The sequence below is a fragment of the Eublepharis macularius genome, chromosome 2, assembly GCF_028583425.1.
Source record: "Eublepharis macularius isolate TG4126 chromosome 2, MPM_Emac_v1.0, whole genome shotgun sequence".
NCBI classification, from domain to species: domain Eukaryota; kingdom Metazoa; phylum Chordata; class Lepidosauria; order Squamata; family Eublepharidae; genus Eublepharis; species Eublepharis macularius.
In genome coordinates this window covers 182,652,121-182,667,382 of record NC_072791.1, presented here as the reverse complement: position 1 = coordinate 182,667,382, position 15,262 = coordinate 182,652,121, and positions in this window count along the sequence as shown.

Genomic DNA, 15,262 nt, shown 5'->3' with positions numbered 1-15,262 from the left:
GGTGGGGGGAGGCGGCGCAGCAATGGACTCTTATTAAGAAACACCTTGAAAAAGCCAAACTGGATTACAAAAAATACGCAGACCGCCATCGTGTGGCCGAATGGGAATTACAACCCGGAGATCATGTGTATATTTCCACAAAAAATCTAAAACTCGCTCAGTCAAGCCGCAAACTCGCTCTGAAATTCCTAGGACCTTTTCCTGTGCGCAAGATAATAAATAAAGTGACTGTTGCTGTAACTTTGCCCAAGAACCTGCGCCATGTGCATGATACGTTCCATGTCAGTCTTCTAAAGAGAGCTCCCATCGACAACAAATGGCACATCAAAGCTCCACCCATTCCAACTTTGATTGACGACCAAATACACTATGAGGTACAACAAATCTTGGACTCTAAACTCAAACGAAATCAGCTTTTTTACCTCATTAGATGGAAGGACTTTGATTCTGGTTACGATGAATGGGTGAACTCTGCACATGTTCATGCTCCTAGATTAACCAAAGCTTTTCATACTCGCTACCCATATAAGCCAGGGGGGGATCTGTTTTAAGGGGGGCAGAATGTCAGGTCCAGTGTATATCTAAACTGTACTGACTCCATTTTCTAATGCTTCTAGTGTTTGAGTGTTTTCTTCCCAGGTGCACCAGTTCCCAGGCAGCATTCCCACCGGAGGAGACTGTTTTGTCTAACACCGTTCCACCAAGCATTGGCCTTGAAGGAGAGCAGCTTCCCAGGACTGAGAGATGTTGTTTTGAGAACTGTGGGGGGAGGCTGATCCAGTTGGGTATTGCTACTCTGTATCTTATGCTTGCTCCTCATTGGTAACAATGATCATGTACCATCCTGATTCTCCTATTCAGGACAGTGGACTATAATGGACCTTTTCTGCAGTAAAGTTTCCTTTTCCAAACAATGGACTTGTGTTTGCTTCTAAAGGGAACCCTGTAGTGAGTGCCTTATTTAGCCACAGTCTGACACAGGGAGAAAGTTTCTTTCTTTCTGAATGCACAGTGTAGTTCTAAATGACTGATTCCTGATACTGTCAGAAATCTTGGCTATCATATTTACTGATAATTTTGATTATCACATGGCCATTAACTTGCAATATTAACCGTGCATCTATCAACAGGGTGCAAGTCCCATAATTAACGAGGTCATAGGAAGAGAGGTAAGGCATCTCCTGCAATCTGGAACCATTTTCCAAAAAAGGCCTGCCAGAGCCCATCCCTGCTGCAGACCTTTTGGAAGTAATGTGAAGCATTTCTACTGAAATCATAGAGCTTTATAAGTGATTATATTTGGTACAATGTTTCCAGTTGACAACCTAATGTTGATTTGATGCTGTGATTTAATATATATGCTTTGAAGTATTCCTACACAACTCACCTTGAGTGCCAAGTCACAGTACAGTAATTGACACTGAAGAAGTCTGAAATAAAATGCCTTGTTCGAAGAATAAGGATTGGAACCAAGTCACAAGCCCAAACTGACAAAAAACAATTATGGTCATCCCTGCTACTTGACAGTCCAATAGCAAGACTGGACGAAAGAACACTCCCAGGGGTGCACATCTGTTCTTTTAGGGGGCAGTATGATCCCAATTAAAAAAGGAAGCTATCTTGGGTAAGCCACTCCTCTCAGCCCCGGCTGTATTATGGGGATACTAACAGCACTGACTTTGTTCACCACTCTGAGTTGGGCACTAGTCTCTCTAGAAGAGTGGTATATAAGCCCAGCTGTTGTTATTATTGTCAGACTTTGACTCCTGGGGGTAGCAGTCCAGGATGGTGTACCCCCAGTGTCCTTTTTCTTTTAGCAAGCCCTGGGGCAGAGTCTCATTTAAGGAAAGAATGGAAGTGACTGTGTGTGTGTGTGTGTGTGTGTGTGTGAGAGAGAGAGAGAGAGAGAGGGGGGGGGTCTGGTCCTTCCTCCCTGGATGCCTCTGGGCCAGCCTATTAAAGCACTCTTCTCTGGGGCAGTAGTCTGGATAAAGAGGGACCTCTGGGCCAATGGCCTTCCTTGGTGGGCCCTCCCCTTAGCTGCCCTAACCTTTCCTTGTCTCAAAAGGTGGTTTGTCTAGCCTGTGCTGGTTCCTGGAGGCAGGAACAATTGCTGGCCTTTTTGAACCTCCTACTATCCTGAAGCACCTGTGCAATGATTTCACTTCCAGGAAGTGACATCATCACACAGGTGGAGGGCATGCACACACTGCAGCAGGCCGATTTGGGCCTCAAAAGGGCCAAAACAGACATGATTGGAGCCAAAATTCCCCATTGAGCGAATGGGATCCCTACCACTCCTCCAAGGAGTTCACCAGGCCCACCGAGCCTGAAGTCGATGGCTAGAATATTTCTTTATGCAGCCTCTCCCCAGCTTTCTTTTCAGCCATTGCCAGTTAGGTTTCTTATTTTGAAAGTGGCCTAGTGAGACAATCCAGCATCACCACTATGGCCTTGGTCTGGCCATCTGACATGGAGGAGGCAGGGACAGGCTGCCTGGCACTGGCACTGCCACAGCCCACAATGACAGTCCTGCAGCCATTTGAGGGGCAGGGAGGCCTTTTTCAGCCTCCTCCCCTGCGGGCACTCAGAGTGGCAGTGAAGGCCAAAAATGGCCTTCTTGCCCCTCAAATGGCTGTCATGGTGGCCATTTGAGAGGCAAGGAGGCCGTTTAACTGCCCAAACCCCACCCCCACCCCCACTCCACCCACCCCCCAGCCCCAGCCCTAGCCCCACACTTACATTCCCCTGCAGTATGTGGTATCCTCCCTCTCTTCCCAGGAGGGGCGGGAAGGCCGTTTTTGTTCTCCTCCGCTGCCTTTTGCACCCCTCAAATGGCCCATGACGGCCATTTGAGGCGCAGGGAGGCTGTTTTCAGCTTTCTCCACTGTCCTGCGGCCTGCGGGGTGGCAGAGAAGGCTGAAAATGGCCTTCCCGCCCCTCCCGGGAGGAGAGGAAACACACCGCATGCTGCAGGGGAAGGTAAGTATCGGGTTGGGGCTGGGGGTGGGGTTCGGGGGTTGGGATAGGGGTGGGCAGTTTAAAGGGTCTTGCCAGTGGCCAGTACCTTTAAACTATCAGCTGGCAGGCAGCGAGGGGGGATCCCCCCTGCCATCTACCAGCTGATAGTTTAAAGGGACCTGCCACTTGCAAGGCAGTAAACTGTTAAATGCCCCTTCCCTGCCGCTGGTAAGGCCAGAAAGGGGCATTTAAACCCCACAAACACATGAACGATTAACTGGTTCATAACTGGTCCAGTTACGTGCCAGTTTGTGGTTCGTGGTTCATGAAACCCACGAACCACAAACTTCATGGTTCTTTTTTTTTTGGTTTGTGCCCATCTCTACTCACCACTCCTACAGTTTATCTGCAATTCAGCTGGTATTATTTCTTCTCTCATACAAGCTGTTGACTTTTGGAAACAAAAACATCTAACTGTGCATCAAGAGACCCACTAAATGCTTAGAAATATGTGTCTAAGTGCTCTAGACTTAGTTTATGGCCTTCTAATTGTTATGATCTATACTGAGTGATTGCCAGCATTCACTACTATGAAGAGTGAAGCCTGAACTCTGTTCAATCTATTTTTCATTAGACTTTGGTACAGAAACTGCTTGGATAGCTCTTACAGGTAACTTTTATCTGGTAGTTGACATGAGGAATGTTGGATTTGCTGGACCTCTCTGTTTTTTTGTTTTTAAAGTAACTTGGGCCATTATCTACTTTGATAGATTGGTAGTCAAGAAAGTAAAGTAACTTCCCTCTGAGCTATTGGCTATATTCAGAGATGAAGTATGAGTGACTTCTGTCCAGTTCCATGGGATATACCTTTTGAGCTTCCATAAACGTCCATATTATATTAGACATGTTAAACTGTTTAATGAGACCATTGCCTGGCAGGACTTATTATCCTTCCGCTGAGCCTGTAAGACAGAGCTGTTCCGCCAAGCCTATGGTTGATGCTAGGCGGAGCTCCCCTGTCTGGTTGGGTATGATTGTGCCCTCCCCACTGGTAACATCCTCCATCAGTTGTATACCTCCTAATGCTCTGGTGCTGACTAAAGGGTATGCATATGTTTAGTTATTTTATTGTGCCACTGTATATGTGTGTGTGTGTGTATTTGGACATTTTATAATTTATAGTTTTAAACTGTATGAATCATCTGATGTAATTTTAAATTTGTGTGCAAATTGTGATCTGACTTGAGCCTGCTGGCGTGAGGAGGGTGGAATATAAATCTAATAAATTAAATTAAATTATTTAATGTGCATATGAAGTTGCTGGGACTCTGGGAGCTGTGGTCTAATAACAATATTCTAATAATTCTCACCTTTCTTTTTCATTGAATCCAGGTATGGCAATGGCATCCCTGAATAATAGTTGGTGGCCTAGGGGAATTTGGAATACTTGTACTTAATGTGATCACAGGATCTTTGAAGGATCAAGGGTGATGTCCGTGTGAATGCTCAGATTGTGATCATAGCAAGCCCCATGTTTCATCAACACCAATAGCACCCTTTCCAGGAGAATAAGGATGTTGTCACCATCATCTCATCCCATTCCTATGACAGGAATGGAATGCAAGTTTTATGCTTGATGTTTTATATGCTACTACTCTTTTAAGACATAAGTGAGTGGCCTTCTGGGAAAGGAGAGGGAAGAAACAGACTTCTGTACTAAAGTGATTTTAATTCTGAAGATGTTATAGTTTGTGTTGGGTGTGTGGGGGGTGGGGGGGATAAAAGTCAATGTTTATTACACTTCCAGCCTTTCCCGTAGTTGAAGTGTAGCTGTTCCTCATGCCTTTATTACTACAATGTGACCTACATGGCTGCCCTTGAAGAAGAGTAGACAATGAGATTTCCTCCATGGCATGTAATGCCTTTCACCAGTTTCAGCTGGTATGCTAGCTAGGGCCATTCCTTGTAAAGAAGATTTGACTACAGTTATCAGCTCTGATCATATTCAGGTTAGATTATTGTAATGCGCTCTGCATGGATTGCCTTTAAACGTTGTTCAGAAACTCCAGCTAGTACAAATTGCTGTACCTAGATTATTCTTGAAGGTTGGTTATACAGAACTTCTCACCCCTGTATTGAAAGATCTGCACTGGCTGCCTGTTTGTATCCAGGCAAAATTAAAAGTCCCCCTTCTTACTTCTAAAGCTCTAAGCAGCTTGTGAAGCAGTTTGGACTAAGAAAGAATGACTAAGTTAAGGTCACCTTCATGGCATAGTGGGATTTGAACTCAGCTTTCCTAGATCCTAGGCCAACATGCTTACCTCTATGCTATTTGGGGTCACATATAACCCTAGCTAGCATTTTGACATTCCAGGGTGCTTTAGTCAGGGTGATCCCTTACAGAAAGGTAACCAGCACTCAAAGCTCAGTCTTCTAAGCAGGAGCTCAGAAGTTAAAGAATGTTTCTCCCTCTCAGCCCAAAGTTAAGTTATATTTTTCAGAGAGCTGCCACATTATAGATAGGTTGAGGCAGATGGTAAAGCCATGTCTATTTTTTCCAGCCTACAGTGGCTAGTTTTATAGTTGGGTTTTTTTTTTCAATGTCTTTCAGTGATAGGCAATGTGGCCTTGGGGTTATAGAATTGGGTAGCAGAGAGGGATTTGTCTCATGATTGTTTAAATGTTTTTGTCTTTGCCATTTCCTTATACTTTACTTTAAGCCTTTTATATGGAACTAGGTTTATACCTTTTAAAAAATAAATGGTCATAACCAAGTCACATTCATAGAATTGTACTGAAACATACTGAACTGAAAAAAATGGGCAACACCACAGAAGTGATATGAATCTTTAGAGTGCACCGATGAAAAGATTATAGCTCGTGATACAAGGAATATTGAGCAGCATTCATCTTTGCTCAGTCATTAAACAATGAGAAATATTAGGCTGTTTTTGTGAAGGGCCAGGGAAATGCTTTTGGACATAGGCAACCATTTGTCCCTGCTGGAAGTTCCCTCAGCTGCAATGCATCATTATGCCTGACGAACTCCTAGAAACTTGGAAAGACAAAATATGTACAAGCTGGTTGTTAAGCATATGCAATATGTTTTGCCTTGTCACCTGGCAACAGAAAATGTTTTGAAAGAAAGTTTATGGATAGTCAAAATCCTAACTTTCTGAAATATAGAAGGGGTGTTATTGTTATCTCTATTATTGATGCTATTTGCATAATTATTCTCAATCCATCAGAGAGCTATGATGAGGAACACAGATTGTTTTCCTTCCCCGTGTCTCTGACTACTAACTGAGAAAAGTCTTGGCAAAGTAGCAGGATTAGATTATAATTAATTTATGATAACTATTGTTACTACTTCTATTATATGAGGTATAACCCACACTATGTATCTATTACATTTTCATCTCACTCTTTTCCCAAGGAGCTTGGGTCAACATATGTGGTTCTATCCCATCCCCTTTTATCCTCCTAGGAGAAGGTAGGTTACACTGAGTGGGTAAGAACAAGGACAGAGCAGTGTGCATAATGGGAAAAATGAGCCAAAAATACACTCAGAAATCACTGGCTCAGCTCTTTAAAGTGGCTTCTTGAATAGTGAACCAAATCTGGGAAACTAAATTGTAACAAGTTCCTCCCACCAAAAAGTTTGTGTGTTTCATTTTGTTTCATAGCCTTCCAGCAGCAGGCAGGCACTAGTCTCAACTTGCAGGGCAGCAACTTGTTTCCCTAAACAGCATTCACCAATCAGATCCCAAGGCGAGAGAGACCTCAGGTTATTAATTAACACTGTCAGTGGGAAGGGGGTATGAGACCAATGTGTGTGGGTGCATCACCTTGCCCCATTGCTACCTGGGAAATTGTACTGTCTCCCTCCATGCCAATTGGGACCTCACAAGGGGAAATCCTTCCCCTCCCCTCTCTTCCCCTCCCCATAGCTTTGGAAATATTTGGAAGAGAGACTTCAATCATAGGTTGCAAATTGAAAGACATTTCCCTGGGAGTAAGCACTATTGAATAATATTTGACTTACATCTGAATAGACCTATTTAGTCTTGCTTCCATAGTCTTTCAAGGCGCTCTCTTTTACTGAGTAAAATGGCAAATGCATACCTACTCTGCCTTTTCAAAAGCAATACTGCCTGCCCCCACAGCAAAAGGAAAACTTATGGACAAAACATAGGTCTGTTTGGATGGAAGAGGTGGAGATTCTGCCTGTCTTCCCACATTACAGTGATTGAGAAGATAGCAGTGAGAATGGTCCATTTTGCAGTGTAATGTTGAGCATCAAAAGGAAGGATTTGGATCCACTCCTCATTGTGGGAACAAAACTACAAAGCACAAGAAAACATAATGATAGCAGCAACAGGCAACAGCAGAATGCAAAGGTAATAAGTTATTGGCACTGTAAAAAAAGGAAAAAAGTGAACATGAAACAAGATTGTTTTTATGTCACTGCACTGCACTGGTTAGAGTACTCTGCAGCTTGGGAGCGGCCTCCTGCCATTGCCCCGCCTGCTGACACTTGCCTTTTATGGGTCCATTATGGTGTGTTTGTTATTGTGCTTGAGGAAAAATTCAGTGAATCAATGGTTTAGACTACTGGTTGATGTGGTTTTTGGTTAAGTGCCCAAACAGCTGCCTCTGAGCCTTGTTTACCCACTCACACCCGAAAAGAACAACATGTATCTGTGCATGTGTGGCCAACACACATGCAATGGGCCAAAACTCATGAAAAAAAAAATCCAAACAGATCAGTTCTGAGCTGGCCTGCTTGGAACAAACTAGTAATGGAACAGAATTCTGGAACTGAAACCAAATCAGAAATTTTCTTGGTGTACACCCCTACCAACGACATAAATTGAGCTTCATGGTAGAGATCTCTTTAATTTTTGATTATCTTTCATACTTACTCTTCTGACCTATAGGTCTTAAGTACAACACTTATCTTAAAGCCGGATAAAAGCAGGAGCAATGCACTGGTGTGTCTGCTCAGGACGCCATCTTGGAGATTCTCTCAATAGGTCTTAAGTAGTAACTGAGAATATGAAGAAGAAAGTAAGAATTCAGGCCAGAGAAAGTCAGTCCACAAACTACAAAAGGGGTGATTTCTTATAAGTTGACCAAATTCCCATGGCCTGAACTAAAAGTTTAGCTAAAATGAGTAAATTTTCCGCTATTGAGTCCATTAGTAATTTAGGTAGAGATATATGAACTCAGGTTTCCTATTCCTAATCCTGGCTCTAACTACCACACAAGCTGATTCTGTAACATAACAAATTATATAATGGATGCCATCTGACATTAGAAATGGAAACGTCCAGAAACCAGTGGGTGAACACTTCAATCTACCAGGACATTCCATCAAAGACTTAAAGGTCGCTGTAGTTCAACAGAAACCTTTCAAAAACAAAATCCAACGGGAGGCTGCTGAATTGGAATTCATATGCAAATTTGACTCTGTCAAGCTGGGACTGAATAGGGACTATGAATGGTTATCACATTATCACAGGTAACAGATTTCCTTTACAGAGGCTGGGTCTGGGGGGGGGGGCAGTGACATCTGGCGTGGGCTTTCGGGGACCACAGTTCTCTTTGTCAGATGCATCTGGCGGGGAGAGCTGTGGTTATCGAAGGCTTATACTGCATTGGAATTGGTTTTGCTGCTACAAACTAACAGGGCAAACTCCAACTGACCCCAACACCAAAAGGAGATGTCTACATTTACTAGCAAAGGAATGTTTTGGTTGCACCCTCCCTCTCACGCCCTAATTGCCTCTTCTCTCTCCTCCCCTCCTCCTCCCTCCTCTTCTATATTTGACCAGTTTCTGTAACATGCATCTGACGAAGAGAACTTGATTCTCGAAAGCTTATGCTACAATAAAATTGGTTAGTCTTAAAAGTGCTACTGGACTCTTTTTGATTGTTTTATTTCCAACCCCATGCTAACTAATATATCTTGGTGATAGGAAAAATATATATATATATCAAGTATAATTGCTATATTCCAGCTATTTGTTGCAAACCTTGGAGCTCTGATGAGCACACAGAATTCCACTGCCCATAAGGGGTCTCTCGTCTTGACGGCAGAACTCCATACATAGCCAGTTTGGTGAAGTAGTTAAGAGTGGCAGGATTCTAATCTGGAGAACTGGGTTTGATTTCCCGCTCCTCCACTTGAAGTCAGCTGGGTGACCTTGGGTCAGTCACAGCTTCTCGGAGCTTTCAGCGCAACCCACCTCACAAGGTAATTTCATGAGGATAATAATAACACACTTTTTAAACCACTCTGAGTGGACTTTAAGTTGTCTTGAAGGGTAGTATACAAATTGAATGTTGTTGTTGTTGTTATAGGAAAGTGTCTTCTACATTAAAATGAATGGAGCAGGTTGCTTCTTAGGAACATGGGAGCACTGGTGGTAGGGGACACAAAATATTCACAGTCTTACCTAATAGATCCAAGTAAATGGGACAAAACAAATGTCCCCAAATCAAATCATTCTAAAATGCTTCCAAACCATGTCTGCATAGGCTCACACTGATAATACCAGTGAGATTGTACACAAATTATTTCTATAGAGGTTTTCTCATGTCTGTGATGCAAGAGAAGAATTCTGACTTTTTAAAAAGGCTATTTTGCAAAACTTGTTTGATGAAATGTCACAATCAACCTAAATGAATCATCATGACTAATAAATAAAATACTTTCTAGTCAATGATGGTTGACATTGTAATGCTTGAGCAGAATTACAGGGTAAAAAATATGTTCCCCTTGTGGATAGATTCTTTGATACTAGCTAACCAAGAAGAGCAAATTCCATAAATTTCAGAATTTTTTTTGGCTAAAACTGGACAGAGTCATATAACAGGAAGATTGCTGGATGGAAATTAATCACAACTTGGATTTACATCTCCATTCAAATCCCTGCTCATCTGTGAGCTTCGTTGGTGGCCTTGGACCAATCAGCTAAGTCCATCTCAAAAGATTGTCGTGAGGATAAAATGAGACAGCATTATGCACTGACCTTGAATTCATTGGTGGGATGTAAAGAAGATAAATAATGATTAAGTAGTCTCCTTTTCTGGCAGACCTGAACAGAGTAACAGCAGTTGCAATTCTCTACTTCAGCAGCCATAGGAATATTCATTCCAGACTTCATATCCATATAGAATTGTCCTCTGCTCCCCTCCCTACCCAGTAGTGCCAACGAGGACACAAGCCAGCGCTTATGCGATCACAGTTCATTACCATGATGAAGGTGATTGGGACTTGCACAAACAATGGACTGTGACATCATTGAATGAATCAGGCAGGCAAGGGGAGGCAACCAATTATAAATGACAAAGCTTCCGTAATGACACAGGGAGCCTGGGAGCCAGCCGTGATGAGTGCTCCCCTTAACATCGTCCTGGGTAGCAGAAAAAATTACACCCAGAAAATAAAGATGGATGGTTTCAGTATGATTCATGCACAATTTTAGTGATGCCGTATTAGTAACAGTGACATTGGAAGGAACACAAATGCTAAAAATGAGCGGTTGTCACTGGATGTGCACTCCATGAAATGGACGTGTATTCAGCAGTGACAAGTAATGGAAGACTGCACAGAGAGAAGAAATATTCTGATTTCTTTTATTACGTTAATGATAAAATAAATGTTTTTTTTAAAAAAAACTGATCCAGATCTTTATGTCATAAAGGAAAAGAATAGATTTTGTTAAAATGCTAAGACAATAGCTAGTCTCTTTGCTGAAAGATGCAGCACTTAGTAATAATGCAGTACATTTTGGAAAGATCTGTATTTTTTCAAAGACAAACATCAAATGGAAGAGAAAAGGTTATGTCACCTTCACCCTCTCAGTACTGTCATTTATATGCTATCAGCTCATTAAATTCACATTAGGATACTCTATGGGACTTTAGGAGCTATTAGTGCATCTAAAATGGCATAACAAAATCTCAGTTCACTTTAAGGGAGATGGCATTGCGACATTTTGTATTTCATCACTGAATTATTATAGTCTCAGATGCATTCTGCTGTGATGGTAATGGAAGGAGGAATTCTAGAGAGGAAAGCTGTCCATTTTGTTTATCCCCAGGGAGAGAACCCCTCCCCCGTTTGTTTTTTTAAAGAAGAAAACTCAAGTGAAAGTAACACATTAACAATTCAACCCCTGTGGTAATGCTGAAGAAAAAAAAATAATTCCATAACCTCCTTTTCAGACTTTTTAAAAAATAAAATAGAAAGTAGTTAATATTTAAGTCATTGAAGATAGCCTGTATGATTGAACAGAATGGGCAGGCGGCCTAGCCTGAACCATGTAAAGGTCTTAAAGTACAATGATTCATATAAATTCTGTTGAGAAATCCTAAACAGGTCTACTTTGAAGAGATTCTCATTATTCAAGGGGCCTGCTCCCTGGAAAGTGTTCTTAAGGTTGCAGCCTTAGTTTGGCACATTGCGAATTGTGAGTAATGACCATTGTTTGTCTGTTTTAATTAGTGATGTTGTAATCTTTGCTGTGAATGAGTTCAACATGCGAATTTACCTCATTGGATAGGAACTGAGTGTGGTAAACCAATACCAGGATAATTACTTTGCTGCCCCAGCAAACATTGCAAACACCTCACTATTACTAACTGGTTAGGAACTGCATTCTTTGATACCAGCCATATTGTTTGCTTAATATCAGAGCATAATTAACATATAGAGCAGCCACAAACTGAGTGAGAGAGCAAGGGAGTAAGAAAAAGTGATGGAACTCCAGGAACCAAGGAATAGTGTAGTCTTTGTGTTTCCTGGGTACTTTTAAGTTTCACCATAAGTCACAAAGGTTTCTGGCAAGGAAGAGGTAAGAAAGGTGAGAAGGCAGAAACTCAGGGTTCAGAACTAGCTCTAATTCTGAACTAGTTTGCTTTTAGCTTCATTTAAATTGGAACAGAATTGTCCTTTCGTGATGGCAAAAGTAGCTGAAATGGGATTGGGAAAAGGAGCTGGGATAAGCATTGTTTTAGAAACTACTGGATGAGATCGATGGTTATTTGATGAAAAATGAGTATTCAATGTTTTATTCAGGTCAGCACAGCAGGACAAGGGGGGCTTGTTTCGGAAATGTGTAGCTTTGTATATCAAAGAAGGCATAGAGCCAAATAAGCTACAAAACACTAGAGGAATGAATTCCACAACAGAATCCTTATGGGTTAAAAGTGGGGGTGTACTATCACCCACCTGATCAAATCCTTAAGGCTGTTCTTGAGATAGAAAAGGAAATAAGGGAGATGACTAAAGCAGATAATGTTTTGATACCGAGTGACTCCAGCTATCCTCATATTGACTAAGTAAATGTGCTTGAATCATGCTGTAGAAATGAGGTTCCTAGAGGAACAAAGCCTGTTGAGGAAAAATCAGTATGGCTTCTGCAAAGAGAAGCCCAGCCTCACTAAACTTTTGGAGTTCTTTGAAACATATGTGACCTGGTAGGCATCATTTACTTGGACTTTCAAAAGTCTTTGAACAAGGAACTTCACTCCTGAGTAAGCTTAGCAGCCACAGGATAAGAGGATGAGCTCTCTAATGAATTAAGAATTGGTGAAACTACAGGAAACAGAGAATAAGAATAAATGTAAAATTCTCTCAATGGAAGTAAGCAGTGGGATCCCACAAGGATTGGTACTGGGGCCAGAACTGTTTAATTTGTTCATAAGTGATCTGTAACTGGGAGAGAGCAATGTAGTGGCTAAGTTGGTGGATGACACAAAATTATTCAGAAAATTAAAGTTAACTGTGAAGAGCTCCAGGAGGATCTACATAGATTGGGTGAGTGGGCAATGATGTGGCAAATGAAGTTCAGTGTTGGTAAGTGTAAGATGTACACTGAAACAAAAAAATCTCAACTTCAAGTATAAGGGTATAGGGTCTGAACTTGCTGAGACTATGAGAAAAGATTCTGTGGGGCCATAGTACATAGCTCAATGAAAAAGCCAAGCAAGTGTGCCACAGCAGTGAAAAAGGCAAACTCTATCCGGGTGTTATTGGTGGTGGATAGTGCTGTCAAATCACAGGCAACTTATGGCTACCAGATAGGGTTTTCAAGGCAAAAGACGTTGAAAGTTGGTTTGCCATTGCCTGCCTCTGCGTAACAACCCTGGATTTCTTTAGTGGTCTCCCATCCAAGTACTAATCAGGGCTGACCCTGCTTAAATTTCTAAGATCTGAAGAGGTCAGACTAGCCTGGACCACCCAGGTCAGGCTGGGTATTATTAGGATAGGGACTAAAAATAAGACAGCCAATATTATAATGCCTCTGTATAGATGTATGGTGTGGCCTCATTTGGAATACTGTTTGCACTTCTGGCCACCATATCTCAAAAAAGGACATTGCAGAGCTGGTAAAAGTACAGAGGAAGGCCACCAAGATGCTTTGGGGCTTGGAGCACCTTTCCTATGAGGAAATGCTGAACAGTCTGGGACTTTTCAGTTTAGAAAAGAGACTAAGCAGGGAAATGACAGAAGTTTATAAAATTATGCATGAGCAAAGAGAGTAGAGCAAGAAATTTTTTTCTCCTTTTCCCAAAAATGTTAGAATTAGGGAACATCCAGTGAGGCTTATGGGCAGCAGATTCAGGACAGATAAAAGGAAATATTATTTAGTATTAAATAATTAAAAGGTAGAAGTTGCTGCCAGAGGATGTAGTGATGGCCACAGGCACCGTTGGCTTTAGAAGGGGATTAGACAGATTCATGGAGGATAGGTCTATCAGTCGCTACCGGCCATGTGACTGTCACATTTGGAGGAAGTAAACCTCTGAAAACCAGTGCCAGGAGGCAACATCAGAGGTAGACCTTAGCCTCTATGCTCTGTTGTTGCCCTCCAGGGTAACTGGTTGGCAATTGTGTAAGACTGGATGCTGGACTAGATGGACCACCGGTCCGATCCAGCAGGATTCTTTTTATGTTCTTATAACCCTTGTGTAATAAAGTAGCCTTAGCAGATCAGCTTCCATTTTCCCACCTTCAGTCTGCATACCATAACCATGAGTCTCTAATGTAATGGAAAACACGTTGGGCCATGAAACAGTGATGAAGCATATGTTTTGCTTGCAGAAGATCACTGTTTCAATCCCCAGCATCTCTAGTTTAAGAAGTATCAGGTAATAGGTGAAATGAAATACCTGACCTGAGACTCTGGAGAACCACTGACAGTCCAAATAGACGATAATGATCTTGTTATTAATTAATTAATTATATTAATTATCAATTAATTAATTATATTTTTTAGTCTGCCTTCCCCACAAGCAGGCTCAGGGCGAGGTACAACATTGATTAAAATACAACATAAAAACAATAAGCAATAGACAATAAACAACAGACCAATGGTATGATTCAGTATAAAATGTTCACCACCACTTCTTTTTCTGGAATTGTGATTTGGAAGCAGCTACAGTTTTACTTATGAATGCAAATGAATGAACAATTGTACGGGAAAGAAGAAGCCATAAAATATTGCTGTCCCTTCAATATCTTTGTTGACTGGCAAAGAATTCCTGTAACTAGTTTATAATCTTACACATCTGCCAGGTGGAAATAAAGCCAGTGTGTTGACATCCTGACCATTCACAAGAGATGGTGATTTTACAATGAAAACATGAGGTAACCTTTTCTTGAGCCTGCCAAGAGATTCAGCAAACCTGGCTTTTAATAAAAAGTCATGGCTATCTCATTCATAATCTCTTTACCCGCACTTAGTAATTCCTATTATCTGTTTATTGTAAGTCAGTTCTGAAAGAGCTTTTCTCCATGTAGTGTTTTGATTGACCACACATACCCCTTAACTAGCCTGATCCACAGTTAATATATTGATTCTGTTTATTTCCCATGGTAAAACTCTGATTATTTTATCCTCCTGTGTTCTCTCTTCTTAGAAGTAAGAAGCTTAATTCTGTTCCATCATTTTCATTACATCCTATGACATATTGGAGATATCTATCATCTCTACTAATGGCTTACCTCTGATGCTAATCCTGTGCAGCTTTTAACTACATGGGACTGAAATAAATGCTGCACTGATGATAGGCCTTGCAAAGGTTCAGTATTTTGGTACCACATGGTGCATCAAGAAAATTGCAGTGGAGGTTCACTGTATAGCATTTTGGTTCAATGCAGAGTTCAGTATCTGTTCACAAAAACTCTTTGGCCAAAAGGTGTAAGTGGGCCTGGTTTTGGCATAGTGAAAGCTTCAGATGCAGCAAATGGATTCTTCTCAAATCAGTCCCCAAGACTGGTGGGACT